Source organism: Lepisosteus oculatus, chromosome 15 (genome assembly GCF_040954835.1).
Source record: "Lepisosteus oculatus isolate fLepOcu1 chromosome 15, fLepOcu1.hap2, whole genome shotgun sequence".
Classification (NCBI taxonomy): Eukaryota; Metazoa; Chordata; class Actinopteri; order Semionotiformes; family Lepisosteidae; genus Lepisosteus; species Lepisosteus oculatus.
Genome location: NC_090710.1, coordinates 31443444 through 31458604, shown reverse-complemented (window position 1 = coordinate 31458604; position 15161 = coordinate 31443444). Strand labels below are relative to the sequence as shown.

The 15161-nt window shown below is 42.3% G+C and overlaps 1 long non-coding RNA gene across 1 annotated transcript; it reads left to right on the top strand.

The window, feature by feature from the left end:
- Positions 1-33: 33 nt before the first annotated feature.
- On the top strand, positions 34-4097 carry LOC138223120 (uncharacterized). The gene is made up of 3 exons (XR_011181622.1): positions 34-119; positions 918-1041; positions 3832-4097. It is a non-coding gene; the product is annotated as an uncharacterized lncRNA (long non-coding RNA).
- The last annotated feature ends 11064 nt before the right edge of the window (positions 4098-15161 follow it).

Sequence of the window (15161 nt, the reverse complement as noted above, 5' to 3'; positions counted from 1 at the left end):
CCTCATAGATCACGCAAATCCTGTATAAAGTTCAGAGGCAGTATATGTTTCTTCCGCCCCCCGAAAGTCTTCTTTTCAACACGTATGACTCGTTCCTTGGCGAGATTTTACGTTTAAAGGTGTGTCATATCTTTTTGTCCACTTTGCGTGCACAAAAAAAAATAGATTCTGATTTCGATATTCAAGATAGGATTTGTCCACGAGTTTCATAGCTGAAACAACTGGAACATACATAAAAATCTAGTTATATTGTGCGCAATACAAAAAAAAAAAGTAAATTAACTTATCTAAGAAATGTTTAAAAGTTCTGCATACCTTTTCAGAGATCTTTTTTTGTAACTGCTTTTGAGCTTGCAGGTAGAATTATTTGCAAATGTATCATTTTATGTAACTAACTATAACTATACTATGGTCAAAATAGCAATTTTGTACAGCGAAAGTGGTACATTTTTCGTCTTTTAGGTTAGTCTAAATTCCATTTAGAATGGTCTGCAGATCTATTCATGCTTCCGACTAAATAAACAAAACAAAAAAACATAATAGAACGGAATCAGTTCTATGTTAAAATGTCTTGCTTACAATAATCTAAAATGTTACCATCGTAATTTTGCACAGAATAGTCATATTTGTGGTACCTAATTGGATTCCAGAAAACACGATGGTCCCATTTATTCACGTCTCAAATTATTCATTTAAATAAATCCCATAAAAACAAATCTTCAATAATATTCTTATGTCTGGAAGTGCAGTGGAACTATTTAGAGGTCTTTGAAGGGTTCTTGTTTCCCTGGGGTGCAAAGGGGCAGCACACAGAAGAGAATAGTGGCAGGCAAATGGTCATTGACTTCTGCCATTTGGATGTTGATGATGATGATGATGATTAGTTTTCATAATAATAATTCCTTACACTTAAAAAGCACTTTACAGGGACTCCCCTCCACCACCACCAGTGTGCAGCCCCACCTGGATGATGCTCCAGTACTCTCCCCACACACCAGCTCTCAGTGGGGAGGAGAGCAGAGTGATGAAGCCAGATCACAGGTGGGGATTATTAGGAGGCCATGACTGGTAAGGGCCAGGGGGAAATTTGGCCAGGATGCTGGGATAACACCCCTATTCTTTTCGAGAAACACCCTGGGATTTTTAATGTCCACAGAGAGTCAGGACCTCAGTTTTACTTCTCACCCGAAGGATGGCTCCTTTTTACAGTACAGTGTCCCCGTCGCTATCATGGGGCATTAGGACCCACACAGACCGCAGGGTGAGCGCCCCCTACTGGCCCCAACTAACACCTCTTCAAGCAGCAGCCTTACCTTTCCCAGGAGTCTCCCATCCAGGTACTGGCCAGGCTCACACCTGCTGAGCTTCAGTGGGTTATGATGAAGTATCCCCCAAAATGCTGAATATAAAATCCGAGAGGATGCAGGTGTATCTTGCCTCAACAGACCACAAGAAAAGTGATTTGGGAGGCAAAGCTAATAGTGGAAGATCTCAAGCACAAATTGGCATCTTCAGGGATACAAACAGTTAAAAACTACCATTCATCACGACCTGCATGAAGGTGGTATTAATGGACTGGTTGGGTCTTCCTCGAGTGACAGAAAAGTGACTTTCAGATGTTGTTTGTCAAAGTCCTTGGAGTCATGTCATATGATCATCTCAGGTGGCATCATAAACCCAAGTGCTGAATGTAATCAACACTTTATCTTAGACTGAGTAATGTACAGTACGTACCCCAATGTTTAATTGAAAGCTTTTATTACACTTTTTCTGCTTCCTAAATTGTTAACAAGCACAGTACAAAGTTTGCAAATGATAGGAAAAGTATGTCCAAAAGTGCTCGTGCACAAGGAAACATAGGTGGAACACTTGACACGATCAAAGAAAAGTAACAATATGTGCTTTAAATATAGTGTTGCAAAAGTTGACACGAAGAGCTGAATGAGCTTCCACACCAAAAAAAATAAAAATAAACTTAAAAATGTAAATGTGTATGATTTTAAGTGTTTATGTATGTGTACGCAATGTGTTGTTTTTGCAACACTGTGTGTACATATAAAGTTCAGGGGAGGAGCTGCGTCAGCATGCGTAGGCAGCAAAGGAACAAGTAATAGGTTTATTCCATGCCGAAAAGAGAAGAAAGAAAACACGTTTCGACTGTGTGAGGCCCTCACAACCAAAGAAGGCTCAACCGCCGAAACGTTGTGTCTTCTCTCTTGTCTTTTCGGCATGGAATAAACCTTTTACTTGTTCCTTTGCGGTGTACATACAGTATACAGTATATACATGTTCAAGTAGGTAGCTACGTCAGCATGAGTAGGCTACAAAGGAACACGTAGAAGGTTTATTCCCTGCTGAAAAGAGAAGAATATATATACATTAGGAACACCAGACTTTTTTATTTAGGAAAAAGTTTTTTTTTTATTCCTGAGTGTCAAGCCACAATATACAGGTTTTTCCTACTTGGAACATTATTCAATGGCCAGATTAGAGGGAGTACACATTTCTTCTGTCTCAGTAACATTCCAAAGCCCAACCAACAACAAGCTGTGTGTTCGTTAATTACAACGTCTCGAGTTCTCCTGGGGAAAAAGCTGCTTCTCACCCATTCTCTGCTCGGGGTCAAGAAAGTGCAGAGGCATTACTGGATTTGAACTCTTTTCAGTTTAGTGCAACAGCACTCCAGGAAACCCACGCCAGTCTGTAATTGTTTGCTTTGTCCACTCTTCAAAAAAAAAATGAAGTTAAGAAAAGGTTACAGCATAAGAAGGCACTTACAGTTTAGTGACTGTAAGTGCCTTCTTATGCTGACCTGCTGTAAATAATGCACTGTGCGTTTCTGAGGGCACTGAGGAAAAGTCTAAATCATCACCACTTTTCAACAAATGATAAATAATAGTGATTCGTCTTTCTTCAGATTGTTATGAAAGCCTGGGAGGTGTTTTTATTTTGACAAGCACATCTTGTATTGCATCTTGTCCAGGCATAGGTGCAAGTTGCATAAGATGGGTATTAAAATAATGTTACAGAACATGAATATTGTCGGTACAGTTGTTCAACAGAGTAATTTGTGAAAAGGAAATTACAAAATTCCCCTTCCCACGCCCCGCCAAATCACCCCTCACAAGAAAGAGCAAGATTAAAGGAAAGAAAAACAGACACAAGACACAAACAGAGGGCACAGCAAAATACTAATGATACTAAACAGTCTTTGGGAAGCAAAAAAAAAAGATGAAAGGCCAGTCTTATCAAGTTTAATCTGATTAACCAATTAGATTGAAGTCTAGGGTGTAAAAGAGAGGCTCAAAGTCAGAAATGGTCGCTAAGCTTTAAAACAAATAGTTTGCATTTGATTTTCTCTAATTTAAGAAGCTGCATCATGTATCTAATCCATTGAACAAAGCTGGGTTGGACAGCTTGGCATGGGAGGTGTTTTCTGGAAATTGGCTTTGTGTGTTGGCAGCGATCAAGGCACAGAGTGTTAAATCCTCAGGTCTTCTGGGTGTGTACAACAGAGGCACTCTGTCCTGGTCCTAATCCGCAAAGGAATGCAGATATTCCTGGTCTTTTTAGAGTTCTGCACCCTGGAAAAGGTAAAGCTTGAAAAGCTGGTAAACGTTGGGAAATGTACGTCTGTAAAGCCAGGTAGCAGCTGATTTAAGTCATAAAGAGCTGAGATGGAATGAAAACTGTCTCTTCAGGGCCAAGACTGGAGAGACCTGGTCTACGCTGTCCTGCAAGTATAACACGTCCTTATTATATAGGATGTCCTTTATCTTCAGGCAGTGACAGATGACACGTACCTGTATGTCTTCCCTCCTCTCAACACAGGAGTGTGAAAATATGGCATTGGGGTGGAGCGGTGGCTCTGTGGCTCAGGATCTGCGCCTGGGGCTGGAAGGTTGCCGGTTTGTATCCTGCGGCCGGCAGAGGAATCCTACTCCATTGGGCCCCTGAGCAAGGACCTTAACCCCAACTGCTCCAGGGGCGCTGTACAAATAACTGACCCTGCGATCTGACCCCCAGCTTCTCTCCCTGTCTGTGTGTCTCATGGAGAGCAAGCTGGGGTATGAGAAAAGACAAATTCCTAATATGAGAAATTGTATATGGCCAATAAAGTGATCTTATCTTATAAGCGCTAAGGAACATTGTTTTTCTGTGTCAACTCTGTGTTGGGAATGAGCCTTGACCCCCTGGAGGTGGTGGCTGAGAGGAGAATGCTGACCAAGCTCACAGCCATCATGAACAACACCTCTCATCTGCTTCATGGGACTGTTATTGGGCAGCGGAGCACTTTTAGCAACAGACTGCTCCAGCTGCGGTGTTTCCGCAGGTCTTTCCTCCCGGCGGCTGTCAGGGTGTATAACGCTGCCCTAGGCTAGGACTGTTAGCCCTTCATTTGCTTGTCTATGGACAGCATGTTGCTCCATTGTACTTTTTTTGGAAACTCAATCTGTATATACCTATGCACATTTTGCACATATTATATTGTTTTTACATTGACTATGAGCAGAGTGATGAAGTTAGTTCAGAGATGGGGTTTATTAGGAGGCCATGATTGGTAAAGGCCAGGATGCTGAGGTAACACCCCTACTCTTATAATAATAATAGTAATAAGTAATAATAGTATTATAATAATAGTAATAAGTCCTTACACATACTGTATGTAGTGCTTTTCTGGATACTCCACTCAAAGCACTTTACAGATAATGGGGATCCCCTCCACCAAACACATCTCATCCAAAGGACAGTTCCAGACCTGGGGTGTTATCTGTGCAGAGTTTGTCTGTTATCCCTGTATTCGTATGCTTTTTCTTCCCACAGTCCAAAGACATACTGGCAGGTTAATTGGCTTCTATGATAACTGGCCCTGGTGTGAGTGAGTCTGTGCCTGTGTGTGCCCTGTGATGGAGTGGTGTCCTGTCCAGGGTGTGTGTGTGCCCAGTGATGGACTGGTGTCCTGTCCAGGGTGGGTGTGTGTGCCCAGTGATGGACTGGTGTCCTGTCCAGGGTGTACCCTGCCTTGCACCTCTTGCTTGCCAAGTTAGGCTCCAGCTCCCCTTTGCCCTTTTACTGGAGAAAGAAGTTACAGAATGAACAGATGGTTACAGTGGAGTAAATCCTATCAGCTATTGGTTTCATCTCTGTGGTCACTCAGATGAGCTCTAGAGCTGCAGCCAGAACGTCCTGTTCCAATTTTAATGATCTGCATTTAGCTCATGCCAATACACTTGAACCCATTCAAATTTAGTTTGCTTTCTCAAGGACTGAGGAGAATCACATCTAAAAAAGCAATGCTTTTAAAAAGGGTTCAAATAAGATTGAATGGGGTTGAAAATAAAATATTTTAACATGCATAAATGAATATTACATTTTGGTGAAATGCTTTATGCAATGGAAAGTTGCGAAAAATGATCATGAAGAAGAGATGCAGGAACTGGGAGAGGTGCCAAGGGAATGCTGCCTGTATGCTGAAGACAGGAACATCTCAGTTATCTTGCATCTTTGATGGAATTTAAGATGCAGACATTCACATGCATTTGTGAATAAATGTGAAATGCTGACTCCATCCCCAGTTCTTAAATATTCTGCATAACAAATTACTCACGTACTGTACCAACACAGACCACAGGGTGAGCGCCCCCTGCTGGCCTCACTAACACCTCTTCCAGCATGATCCTTAGTTTTTCCCAGGAGTCTCCCATCCAGGAACTGACCAGACTCACACCTGCTGCGCTTCAGAGGGCTGCTAGCTGGGAGTTGCAGAGTGATTCAGCTCTTTGTTGAGTAAATTCTCGCGCGTTGCCTGAGATGTCAAACACATTATGTCACGAGTGTTGTTGTGCGGCTCTGTTGAGGTGCTTCATTGCTCCCAGTTGGTCATCTCTGCTTTTGAGACGGCGATGGCAGCGGTTCGGAGTTGCCGAGAGAGCAGCCCCTCTGGCACTGCTGCTGACGCCGGAATGACAAGCTGGACAAGCGCTGACCAATATGGGCAGGCTTACTGGCCCGCAAGACGACGGCTAAGCGCTTGTGGTGTCAGTGCACACCACCCTGGGGAAGGGCGTCGGGTATTTCCCCCAGGATCAAGCGTGCTTTCGTGGTTTCATAGATTAAAATGACTCCCGATTCTTCTCCTGAAATCTATTCCATGAGCTGCCCTGAATAGTTATTAATAGGCTCCAGAACTGTGAGCTGATACATGCCCTGGGGGATGAGTGGCACAGAGCAATCAAATCATTAATACCATCACACAGCTATGGACTAGCCCAGTACTTGATCTAAGATTCAAGGTTGCTTTGGAGCCAAGGTACCTTGAATGCAGTTTTACATGCCTGTTTCTTTTGAATTAGTTTCTCACCAGACATCACTGTTTCTCATGATTGCTAACATATATTAAACATATTACATGCGTAAGCGCGGCTGATTTGATCATTTTTACACGCAAACACTCGTGTTGCTCTTCACTGTGAGAGCTCCGCCCCACCCAGAAGTATGAAGAGATCTGAAGCAACACCCGACATTTAAGGTTTGTCTGTAGTAACAATAACTTCCCACAAGGTGTCTCTATTCGCCGTCATAGACAGGCTGCTGGAAAACAAAGCTTGTAATAATAGTACTGGTTACTGTTCCACAATTCGATAAAGTAGACGAGAAAGTGCTGCGTCCCTCGCCAGACCAGATGGATGGATAAATTGAAGCAAAACTTCTCTTTATCAGACTTTTATAACCTTATCTCCTGCCAGCTATATCACCCTGCAGCTCACAAGCTGTCAGCCCACAAAAGCTCAGGAGATGGGAGACCTCCTGGGAAAAACTATGCTGCTGGAAGGGGTGTTAGTGGGGCCAGTAGGGGGCGCTCACCCTGCGGTCTGTGTGGGTCCTAATGCCCCAGTATAGTGACGGGACTATACTGTAAAAAGGTGCCGTCCTTCACCACACACCAGCTCTCAGTGGGGAGGAGAGCAGAGTAATGAAGCCAGTTCAGAGAGGGGGATTATTAGGAGGCCATGATTGGTAAGGGCCAATGGGGTAACACCCCTACTCTTTTCGAGAAACGCCCTGGGATTTTTAATGACCACAGAGAGTCAGGACCTCGGTTTTACGTCTCATCCGAAGGACGGCGCCTGTCAGTGGTCTTGTTTTTTTCCTATTCATTCTTTTTGGTTTGGGGAACATGTCAAAATCCTATGCCCAGAGACGTTCAGATATAAACAGCGGAAATGCTCAGTTGACACCCCAGGTAGGGTTAGGGTTAGCATTTACACACTACTTCGACAATTTTTAAGCTCAGGAATGAATTCTGGGTCCCAGGTTAGTTTGAGGACGAGTGGTTTTTACCTCCTATCTGAACATTTTTTTTTCAGAATCTCCCAGGGGCCTGTATGTCCCGGTGCGCCGCGTGCCAGTTGTATTCCAAAACTGATTCGGTTGGATCAAAAGGCAAAACCAAGCATTATTGTTTACAGTATAGTGTTCCCATCACTACACTGGGGCATTAGGACCCACATGGACCACAGGGTGAGCGCCCCCTACTGGCCCCATTACCGCCTCTTCCAGCGGCAACCTTACCTTTCCCAGGAGTCTCTTATCCAGGTACTGACCAGGCTCACACTGCTGAGCTCCAGTGGGTTGTTAGTTGTGAGCTGCAGGGTGATGTGGCTGCTGGCATGATGAACAAGACTGGCCTGGAGCCACGGGCAGGTGTCTGAAAACATCGAAGAGCAGATGACTGTATTCTGACTCTCAGTAGATGGTTACACCCTGAGCTGTTAAGGTGTCAATTTCAAGAAAAAAGTTCCCTAATTGAATGTTTTTAAGGAAGAAATACCCCAATTAAGCGACTAGAGTGAGTTGAAGTCCTCTGTCTTAAATCATCACCACTCTAACAATAGAAGACTCCTGCTAGCCATACCTAGTGGTCTTATATTCTGTTCTTTACAAATGTTCGTTACAATCTTAGGTTTTCTAAACAGAGTATTACAAAGGGGTTCTAAATGCAGAAATATTTCAGTATGCAGTATGTTTTGAGACCTAAGTTAATAACCATATATATGTAAAATTTGTAATAAGATGAACAGTGCACAACTAATATTGGTAGTCTTTTTTTTCTCTCTCTAGTATCGATTCTGTTATTTTTAATTTTCTGAAATGCCAGCAATAGATATAGTTATTTGCATTTGTATTTGGCTTAGAAAGGCTGTCATTTTTGCACATGCATACACACTTCAGCTCCAGGTTTTACAGCTGGGTTTGCTGGAGCACTCTAGGTAAAGAATCTTTCACCCCAAGGGCACAGCTGCTATGATTGGGATTCAAACCCTCAACCCCAAACTACTGTTCATACTAGCACTATGCTGAATGTGCTATTTTTTTAAAATAGTCCTCTTAGCTGCCCCACTTCAGACTGCATTTAGTTTTCCCCATCAGACCTGCTGTCTGTTCTAGACAGCTAATTGATTGATTGATTGATTGGCCAAGGAGGAACTGCTTGCTTTAAATTCTCCGCTGGGTACTCAATCAGTTCGCAAAAATGAATAGACATGCTATGCACACCATTGTGCCAGCTACTTTATACAAATACAGATAAGAATGTTTCTAAACAACCATTTTACAAATACAAATAAGAACGTTTCCAAACAAAGACAAAGCCATCTGCTTATCAGCTTATTTGATCACAAGGATCTCACCCAGCTGGACAGCCAGGGTATCAGCTTCACCCACATGGCTGACCAGCTTGTTCGATACTCCTGCAGTCTTCTGTGTCCAGACAAGCTGCTTGTCCTACGTTAAAGGCACTTCTCTGTCGATTCCGCTGGGGCTGACAGCTTTGTGTTTCAGTGTGGATTCTGCAGACGTACTTGGGGTTGAATTGGGTTGGAATTCAGGATTGTGAATACTAGAACCAGGTCCTGTCATAGTCTTCTCTGTTCAGAACTAAAAATAATCATTTCTTTCTGCCTGTCGGTCATTCCTTTGAGCCCAGGTCGAAGATTAAAGTTGTGTTGTGGATTCCAAGTACTGAGAAAAAATCAGCTTTATATACAACTATAGGAAGCTTTCAAAAGCAGTGGAATATCATACCGTCTACCCTTCCCTCCTTAAAGTAATTATTAATCATCAGATTTGATTTATTCCAGATACCTTTCATGACAGATATATAGTTTATATTTTTATTTGCTTCATTGGTTGTGATATTTGTGCTGTCTTTTATCTATTGTCGTGTAAGTATTGTATACGCAAATGCATCTCAGGGGGTTTTGTCTTGTCTATTAACTTAAAAAAAGCTGTTGCTTCACCCTTGGACTGTTTTTGCTCAACGTTAACAGAAGCATCTCTTTACTCAATTACCCTAACATGCTCTAACAATCAGAGGAAACAGTGAAGGTTCTGTCCTCTCTGCTTTCCCCTGCTCTTCCTCAGGATGTGTGTGGGTGAGGAGGGAGTAATCATGGCGTTTCTGTGTGTGTGTGTGGAGCAGTCTCAGTGAACACACACCTCGCCAATACGCACCCTGTTTCACGCCTGCTGCAGGCTAGGGAAAGCTAAAAATCCAGACCTCCGCTGAAGAGAAAGCCCCACATTCAGCGCAAAATTGGAGAGAATAATTCAATCTAAAGCATTAAAATCATTATAGTCAAAATGACAATCGAAACACTACCTTGCTTAATCGAACAGTTTGCTTCATTTGTGATTTGTTTAGGAAAGGCTGACTATGGGATCGCATACCTAGTTTCTCTAATAATGACTTATTAATCACTTTCTGAAGTTTTCACATTTCCACTAAGAGGGTTTAAAAGGATCTTTAAACCCTTGTTTGGCCAACTGCAGCCCTACTCTGGTAATGCTCTTAGTCATTTAATCGACTTATATTTATAAACATGGAAACTATCATTTGACTTTCATTAACAAAGGATAACTTCCGTTCAAAGGCAGTTTTCCAAAGTTGAAAACATACAATTGCTGTACATGAACCTTTTTTTAACCCACTCTATTTATTTTCAACTGTTTCCAAATATTTCATGTAAAACTTATATGTATTTGTATGTTTGTTTTAGAATGCCCAGCGAACGTTACCTTTTAAATACTGTAAGTTGCTAATGTTATCTGGGGATGTCCAAAACTATTCATTCTTTCCTGGTTTGCCGGGGGAACATTAGTAAACCCTTAATCTAAATTTCCATTTCCCTTGATTTGAGTTAGAAAGGAAATTTGCTCTCCTGTCTAGAGAGCGTCAGTGGAGAACACCTGATTCTCAAAGATATCAGCACACAATTTCCACAGTCCAGGTGCTACCAGATCTGTAATAACATCGGTAATGTTAGAGGTTAAAAATGTGAAGCCAGATGCTCTTAGTATATAAGGGTGTGGAGGACGAGGTGGGTTATGAAACACAAGTTTGCCAGCGAGAGGTCCATCTATCTCATTTTGTTTTTTAATAGCTAATTGATCTCATCCAGCTGTTTCTTCACAGACCTGTTGGTGCCGGCCTCAGTAATCTTGTTCAAGACTGCCACAGTCGTCTGGGTCAAGAAATTCCTCTTGTTATCCATTTTAAAAATGTATTTATAAAGCAGCTTTTCAGCCCCAAGGGTGCTGTACGCAGCAATAAAGAAAAAGACGAAAAAGTGCAATAAAAAGTAAAAGAAAAAAATTAAACAAAAACATAAAGGCTATGCAGGATAGAATGTAGGGTAATCAGATATACGCCCCTTTATGAAGGTGAGTTTTGAATTTGGATTTGAAGAGAGTCCGAGAATCTGTCTCTCGCAGAGTCTGAGGAAGGTCATTCCTGAACACCGGACCAGTGGCAGAAAAGGCGCGGCCATCAGCCGTTTGAGATTCAGTCCCAGGTACAGTGAGCAGAGGAGTGTGCCCACAGTGGGGAGTGTGAATAGAGACGTATGATGGAGCCAGACTGCTCAGAGCCTTAAGAGTCAGAAACTAGATCTGGTAGGAGTGTAGGCGTGATCTGCTGCCGGGGTCTGGCGTGAGTCAGAAGTCCAGCAGTGGGCTTTTGGACATATAGCAACTAACTGAGAAGAGTGTTCGGGAGCCCCTCTCTGCTTAGTTTCATTTCTGACCACTGGTTCATCTTTCACTGTGGAATCTGAGAGTATTTTAAAATCTATAAGGTTGACTTTGTCCTTAAAGTTTCTGGATTTCTCTCTGTTCGAAGGTGAAAAGATTAAACTCTCAAAGAAGTGCTGGTCGCCCCAGTGCTGGTCCTGGTCAACTCAGCGCTGGTCACCCTGATACTGCGGTGGGCACCTGGTGTTGCTGGACCAGTAGGTGGCGATCGTCCCTTTGTCAAAAACAGGATCAATTAGATGCATACAGGACTACTGTATATGCTCCAAAAATATTTATTATGTAAAAAGTGGTCAACGGTTCAGCGTTAAAGCCTTCATCAGACTGTGACTGCTTTATAAATAATATTTTTGGAGTGTACTGAGAGCCTACGATATCCTGTATTTGTTCATGGTTTTTTTCCCTCTGGACTGCACCTCCTTGACATTTGGAAGCACGTCGTTTTCCTCTCTATGGGCTCTTCCCTCTTTACCAGAATGTCCAAACCGGTGCCCCAGTCTGGTACCGTGCTATAGGAGTCCCTGCTGAGAGGCTCTCTGTGATCTTCAAAGGTTCCAAGGCACAGCTCGCCTTGTCTAGTGTCCTGGTGATGTTCCACCTCAGTTTAAGTAGTGAAGTGAGGTCTCACTTCTCTCCTGATCTGCTGTGTAGTGGTCTTCTGGAGGTGTCATGTGTCGCCCAGGCGGGAGCTTGTGAAATGGGATCTTACCTGAAGCTCCCCCGGTTCTCTGTCCACCAAAGAGTGGATTTTAAAGCACTCCTCCTGGTCTCTAAAGCTCTGAAAGGCAAAGGTCCCATCTACTTCCCTGTCCTTCATCTTGTTCATAACGTCACCCTGGTCTTCAAGATCAGGTCGGTTTGATCTGCTGCAGGTCCCCAGTAGCAAACTGCAAGCTCTGGGTGACCATGCTTTTCCATCTGCTGCTCTCTTGTGGAGCCACAAGTCATCTCACTCAAGCAGCTTCCACTGAGACCTTTAAGAGATCCTTTCCTAATACTGTTTCTTTATTAGCCCTATACAATTTCTTGCATTAGGAATTCGTCTTTTCGCATACCCCAGCTTTTCTCCATGGAGACGGAGACACAGATACAGACACAGACAGAGAGAGAAGCTTGGGGTCAGAGCACAGGGTCAGCCCCTGGAGCAGTTGGGGTGAAGGGCCTTGCTCAGGGGCCCAACGGAGTAGGATTCCTCTGCCGGCTGCAGGATTTGAACCGGCAACCTTCCAGCCACAGGCGCAGATCCTGAGCCTCAGAGCCACCGCTCCGCCCACCGCCAGCAAGCCTATCATCTCCCAGTGCTATAAACTCATTTCCTATCTTATCTCTTCTCGTATTTGTTAGGTTCATTGATTTCTCTTTTTTCTAGCTTTTTTTTCATGTGAAGCACATTCAGATTCACTTTAATGAAATGTGCTACTTCAATTAAATGTATTATTTATTATTTATTACCTACAGTATATAGAAGAGCAGTTACGGACGACAGGAGGGCATTCAGCCCATTTACCCAAGCCCTCTGGGATCCTCTGGAGTGAAAAACACAATACAAATGCAAGCGATTGTTAGATAGAGGCACACCAAGCATCATACGCTCTGGGTAATGGGATTGTCAGGCAAGGAGCAGCTGTACCGAAGTGTTTGTTGAGCTAAAGGAAGCACTGCAGTAAAAATGACATATCTGTACCAGTCTGCGGTCATGTCTTAGACATTTTGTGTCAAGCTTTATGTGTTAAGTATTATGTGCCCCAGGAGACTGCCAATTACTGCCAATTAAATCATTATTTTAACGTGAATATATATGAAGTAAAATATTGCACTGTTAACAGTGTTTTTAGCTATTTTAAATGTCTATTTTAAATAACTCAAGTAGGTAGCTGCGTCAGCATGCGTAGGCTGCAAAGGAACAAGTAAAGTTTTATTCCATGCTGAAAATCGAGCTGTCTCCATAGCCGAAATGTTGTGTTTCTTTTCTTCTCCTTTCAGCATGAAATAAACCTTTACTTGTCTATTTTAAATGTCTTGTGCATACCTTTCTTTAATATTGAGTGGGTTAACCTGGGCGTGTATAACTCCTCCTGAAATTTAGGAGCCCTGAGCTAAATCTTAAGTATGCCTCATAGTATGAATGTAAACATATATTCATTTTTCTAACAATGTTTTACCAATGCATGTGCCACAATACTACAGTATAACAAAGAAAGTAGTTGCACAATGTAATGAGCTTAGTTTGGTGTCATCCACCCATCTGTCTATTTTCTAACGGCTTCTTCCGATTCAGGGTCATAGGGCAGCCAGAGCCAATAACAGCAAGCAACAGGCACAAGGCAGGGTACACCCTGGACAGGACACCAGTCCATCATCGGGCAGACAGACACAATCGCAGACTTACACACAACCAGAGCCAGTTTCCCTGAAGCCAGTTAACCTTCCAGCATGCCTCTGGACTGTGGGAGGAAACCCATGCAAACACATGAACTCCACACAGATAGCACCCCAGGAATTGAACCCAGGGCCCCAGCACTGCAAAGCAGCAACGCTAAATGCTAAACACTGTGCCACCATGCCACCCTAGTTCAGCGCCATGTTCTGCTGAACAGAGTCTTACCACTCTGCTGCTTTGCATGATCAACAAACTCAAGACGAGGAGGATATTTGCTTCCAAACAGAGACTGATTGCTTTGATGATCGCAAATAAACAAATGAAATAAAGTTTGCTTGCAGGTATTTATTTAACCACACTGTTCTGTGGGTTTTTGTGTTTACAAAGCAAGATTATGTACAGTACAGAGTACTGCACTGTTTGGCAAGGATATGCTGTAACAGACTTGCTAAAGAGGAGAAAAGGCGTGTGTGCGTTAGATTGCAATTCCAGTTGTGATTTAAGTTGGTAATAATTAAATGGGTGTCTTTTGGAGAAGTATAAAACCACAGTGTAACATTGGTAGAATTCTTTAAAAGTTATTAAATGTGATTTAATTTTTAAAAATGACACTCTCATGAAGGAAAATCTATTCGTTGAAAATACTGGTAAATGGGTAGAGCTGGTCAAACATCTGCTTTGTGACCTTGAGAAACTTTTATTGTCATCCTCTTTCTCATTTCTTATGATCCTACGCTACACTGTTATATTACATACTTCAGAATAATATTGGCTTTATTACACTTACTTTAAGTCAACAGTCTTTCGGAAACTGAAATTTTAAATCATGGATATGTTTTCCAAGAGGTTTTTTTGTTCTGTTGAAGACAAAATAATTTATTGTAATTGATTAAAAAGTCCATTAATTTTGGAAAATGCTTCATGCTGCATCATGTGTAACGTGCGGGAACAGGCAACTAACGAGAGTATCAGGGTCTGGATCCTACAGCAATGCTGGTCAGAGTCTCCTAAGGGGCTCAAGGACAAGACTTAAGGGACAATTTGTTATCTCTTAGAACTGAGGACCCAGCAAGTTCAAGTCTTGTTTTTACTGAAGAAAAGGAAAATACTGGTTCTTTGTGTTGCTCTGAACATTTTTTTCCCCAATATTACCATTACCAATATCTAATTATCTAATTTAATTTCCAAATGTAAATTAATTTCAAAATGAATCAATGGAACGTGCATAAAAATAAAATGCTGTGTAAAGTCTGGTCCTGGGGTTCTGCCTGCTGGGCAGAGATACAGTACTGACAAAGAATTTATGAATTAGTACTCATGTAAACAGGAGTGTCTACTTTTAAATGTGTGATTTGCTGTTAATGCGATATTCTCAATCACTGCTCAGCTTGGACAGAGCACTGTTTACAGCTAGTTCACTTAAGTTGCTTTCCATTAATCTGAATGGTGATTTGGATACCTCAGACACGAATGCTAACCGTAGGATTTCCATGATTGAACCTTCTTTAACTCTAAAGAAACAGGCGGGTTAACTCTTCAAAGGTCTATGCATTTAAAGTGATTTTTGTGTGTTTGTGCATTGATCATCTGAATTCTGATTATGGGAATTCAAGCAAGTAAGTAAAATGTGCTTATGATCTGACGTTCCTGGTGATTAAAAGAAATACTGAAAATATATTTGCATGTCTCA